The sequence below is a fragment of the Olea europaea genome, chromosome 18 (genome assembly GCF_002742605.1).
Source record: "Olea europaea var. sylvestris chromosome 18, O_europaea_v1, whole genome shotgun sequence".
In the NCBI taxonomy this organism is placed as follows: domain Eukaryota; kingdom Viridiplantae; phylum Streptophyta; class Magnoliopsida; order Lamiales; family Oleaceae; genus Olea; species Olea europaea.
Window position 1 is genome coordinate 16,881,370 of NC_036254.1, and position 5,000 is coordinate 16,886,369.

Below are 5,000 nucleotides of genomic sequence, written 5' to 3' on the forward strand. Positions count from 1 at the left end.
TGACATATCCAAAAGATGGGGTGTTTATGGCTGGAGGTGAGACAACTGGGCCACCTGGTTACCGGTCGTCAAGCCACACACCACCTCATTGACACCTTACCTGAAGGGTGGCAGGAAATTGCAGAAGATATCTACAATCGGCTTTAGATGGCCGCCGTACCCATTATATCTCAAGAGATTAATTTATAGGCCTTTTGTTCTGAGCTAAGTGCTTGATGGAGGGCAGACTCTAGACCCATTGTCAAAAATATTGATAGTGGCGCATCACCACCTAACTCAGATGATGAGGAATAGTTATAGGACAATATTTATGTGTGGTTTTTAGTTTAGCTATCATTTTATCAGTAATAAAGTTAGTAAGATTTCATTTGTTCTGTTAGTGTACCGAACTCTCTATCATAAATTGTACCTCTTCATAAATAGATCTAGATAATAATAAAATATGTTATTCTCTATTACGGCTTCCTACTAAATTGTACAATGTGTGATTGTTGCAAACTTCCTATGGACTACAAACCTATCCCGTTTTGTGTGAAGGAAAATGGCACCAACATCACATGCAAGGGCAAATAGGGAACTGCAGCAAGTAGTGGAGGAAATGAGACGAGTCCTTTTGGCACAAACTAATCTGGCAACGCCAATGGCTCCAACTAGACAAGATGTACTGACATTGCCACTCGTCACAACACAAATTGTCCCTACACCACCTACCACTCTTGCACCAACCATTGCTCCAATTGTGCCAATCATTGAGCAATTTCGTCGATATCGACCTCCTAGCTTCGATGGAGATAATGACCCTTTGGTAGCAGAGAAGTGGATTCGCACGATTGAGAAGATCTTTCGACACATCTCATGCCCGAAAACCCAGAAAGTATTGTGTGCTGAGTTCATGTTAGTGGGTGGAACCGGCCACTGGTGGGAATTTGCTTGTCGTACTCGCATAGAGACGGAACAGCGTAATATGACATGGGATCAATTTAAGACTGAAATGCTAGAGAAATATTTTTCCCAAGCTCTCCGTGACTACAAGGAAGCCGAGTTCTTGCAGTTGATTCAAGGGGATAAGGACATTACTGAATATGAGAGAAAGTTTGAACAACTATCTCGATATGCACCACATCTGGTTAGCACCGAGCAAATGAAGGCTAGGTGATATGAATAGGGTCTACACCTTAAAATCAGGTAGATTGTGAGTTCTTATGAGCTGACTACATTCAGAGAAGTCGTGAAGAAGGCCCCGACTGACATATACTAGTGCCAAGCATAAAATTTAGAGCCAATGACATGAACTTGGAAAGAGAAAATAGGTTGATCAGAATAGGGACGAAAAATCAAGTTCGCACAAGAAGCCTAACAATGGATTTAATCCTAGTCAGGCTAGCAATACCATAAATCCCTGTCCTAAGTGTCAAAAGAACCACAGGGGAGAATGTTTTGTAGGGAACGGTGTATGCTATAGATGTGGTCAGCCAAGCCACTATGCTCAAGGATGCTGAACATCACAAGTAGGATGATCAGGCAAAGAAAGGAAAGGCTCGAGTCTTCTCCATGACCCATGTTGAAGCTTCTTAGGATACGAACCTAATTGCAAGTATCCTATTTGTCTTTGGCAACCCAGTGTATGTTCTTATTGTTTCTAGTGCAATGCATTCATTCATATCTACTATGTGCATAGCTAGAATTGGTGTGGTATGTGAGAAAGATGATTGTATACTTGAAATTAGTATACTGTCATAAGGAATCATAGATACTGATACGATAGCTAAAGTAGTAGAGATAGATTTTGATGGGTTAATCTTAAACGTAGATATGCTTGTAATCGAGATAAAGGATTTTGACATCATTTTGGGCATAGATTGGTTAGGTAGCAATCGAGCAACCATAAATTGTTTTGAGAAATAGGTAGTGTTTCGAAGACCTGGTGAAAAAGAATTTAGATTTTATGGATCCAAGATTAAAGTACTTCATCGCCTCATCTCAGCCATGCAAGTTGAGAAATTGCTATAGAAGAGATCTTGCCAAGGATATTTGGTTAACCTTACTGACACATTAGAAGGAGAGACAACTATGGATAACATACCAATAGTAAGAGAGTATCTGGATGTATTTCTCGACAACCTACTAGGTAATCCACCTGATAGGTAAGTAGAATTTACAATTGATTTGATCCCTGGAGCCGCAACAATGTCTAAAGAATCTTATAGAATGGCGCCTAAGGAACTTCAAGAGTTGGAAATACAATTGGAAAAACTAAGTAGTAAAGGTTTTATAAGGCCAAGTGTGTCCCCATGGGGAGCTCCGGTACTGTTGGTTAAAAAGAAAGATGGGTCAATGTGAATGTGCATAGATTATAGGGAATTGAATAGATTAACTATTAAGAATAAGTATCCATTCCCAAGAATTGAAGATTTATTCGATCAGTTGAAGGGAGCTACGGTATTTTCAAAAATCAACTTGAGATCGGGCTACCATCAGTTAAAGATTAAAAATAGTGATATATTGAAGACAACATTTTGAACTCGCTATGGGCACTATGAGTTTATAGTTATGCCTTTCGGCTTAACTAATGTCCCTGCAGTGTTTATGGACTTAATGAACCGAGTATTTCAATGTTATCTAGACAAATTTGTCATTGTGTTTATTGATGATATATTGATGATATATTAGTATACTCAAGGAATGTTCAACAGCACGAAGGACATCTGAAAGCAGTTTTGGAGACTTTACGTAATGAAAAACTTTATGCCAAATTCAGAAAGTGTGAGTTTTGTTTAGAGCATGTAGGATTCTTGTGCCATGTAGTGACCGCCCATGGAATAGAAGTAGACCTATCTAAGGTCGATGCTATGAATAACTGGCCGGCACCTACTAATGTAGGAAAAGTGAGGAGTTTTCTACATCTAGCTGGTTACAGTCGACGATTTATTGAATAGATTAACTATTAAGAATAAGTATCCCCATGGAATAGAAGTAGACCTATCTAAGGTCGATGCTATGAATAACTGGCCGGCACCTACTAATGTAGGAAAAGTGAGGAGTTTTCTACATCTAGTTGGTTACAGTCGACAATTTATCGAATAGATTAACTATTAAGAATAAGTATCCATTCCCAAGAATTGAAGATTTATTCGATCAGTTGAAGGGAGCTACGGTATTTTCAAAAATCGACTTGAGATCGGGCTACCATCAGTTAAAGATTAAAAAGAGTGATATATTGAAGACAGCATTTTGAACTCGCTATGGGTACTATGAGTTTATAGTTATGCCTTTCGGCTTAACTAATGTCCCTGCAGTGTTTATGGATTTAATGAACCGAGTATTTCAATGTTATCTAGACAAATTTGTCATTGTGTTTATTGATGATATATTGATGATATATTAGTATACTCAAGGAATGTTCAACAGCACGAAGGACATCTGAAAGCAGTTTTGGAGACTTTACGTAATGAAAAACTTTATGCCAAATTCAAAAAGTGTGAGTTTTGTTTAGAGCATGTAGGATTCTTGTGCCATGTAGTGACCGCCCATGGAATAGAAGTAGACCTATCTAAGGTCGATGCTATGAATAACTGGCCGACACCTACTAATGTAGGAAAAGTGAGGAGTTTTCTACATCTAGCTGGTTACAGTCGACGATTTATTGAAGGTTTCTCAAAAATTGCAGGGCCTTTAACATAATTGACCCGGAAAGGAGTTAAGTTCATTTGGTCAGAAAGGTGTGAGAAAAGCTTTCAAGAGTTAAAGGATAGACTAGTTTCTGTCCCAATATTAACTATACCGAAGGTTCAGATGAATTTATTATTTATAGCGATGTATCTAGCTGGGATTGGGGTGTGTTTTAATGCAGAATGGAAAAGTGATAGCATATGCGTCGAGACAACTGAAGCAATATGAACAGAATTATCCAACGCATGATTTAGAACTTGCAGGAGTAGTTCATGCTCTTAAAATTTGCCGTCACTACTTGCATGGGAGCAAGTGAGAAATGTACACCGACCATAAGAGCCTTAAAAACTTTTTCACTCAGAAGGAGTTAAAATGAGACAAGGACGATGGCTGGCGTTAGTGAAAGACTACAACTACACAATCCATTACCATCCTAGTCAGGCTAATGTAGTCGCAGATGCACTAAGTAGGAAGAAGGTGGGTCAGTTATCAGTTTTGAGGACAGATCAAGAGCAGTTAATTAAAGACCTTGAAAATTTGAAAATTTGAAAATTGAAGTGCTAGTGCCCTCGGCTCGAACAACGACGATGATAGCAGCACTAGCTCCAAGGCCTACACTTAAGGCCAAAATGATAGAGGCCCAGAGAAATGACTAATTTCTCGAAAAGATGAGGGTTGTATTTGAAACACGGAAATAGAAAGCTTTTGATATAGCAAAAGATAAGGCATTAATGTATAGAGGTCGACTCTGTGTACCTAAAGATGAAGGACTTCAGAATGAGATTATAACAGAAGATCACTTTGCCCTTTATGTAGCACACCTAGGTAAGACCAGACAATCTCAAGAACAAGGACATGGCGCTTAAACCTTCACATTTGCTTCAAAAGAGGTAGATTCAAACCCCATTTTTATTCCAGTTCATGTTGTATTTCAGCATGTATAGCTGTGAATTATATGCTTTATGTGACTCTTGTGGGAGATTAATTTTGATCTGGTGACGTAGTAGTGCACCAGAAATGTATTTCGACCTGGTAGCATCGTAGTACACCAGAAATATGAACTTGGTGGCTCAGTAGTGCACTAATCGTTGGTATGTTGTCTTCGATTGATTGAAGATTCAATGACATGAATATATGCTTAAAGCATCTATGTTTAGATTTAACATGTGTATGAATCTATTGAGTATTTCTATGAAACACTCATTCTTTCCTAGCTATTTCAAATTAAAGCGTTCGAAGGCAATGTGGAGGGGAGTGGTGGTACATATGTGAACCCCAAGAGTCATCAATTGAATCATGTTTAGTTGGAATAAATGTTTTAAACATTTGAA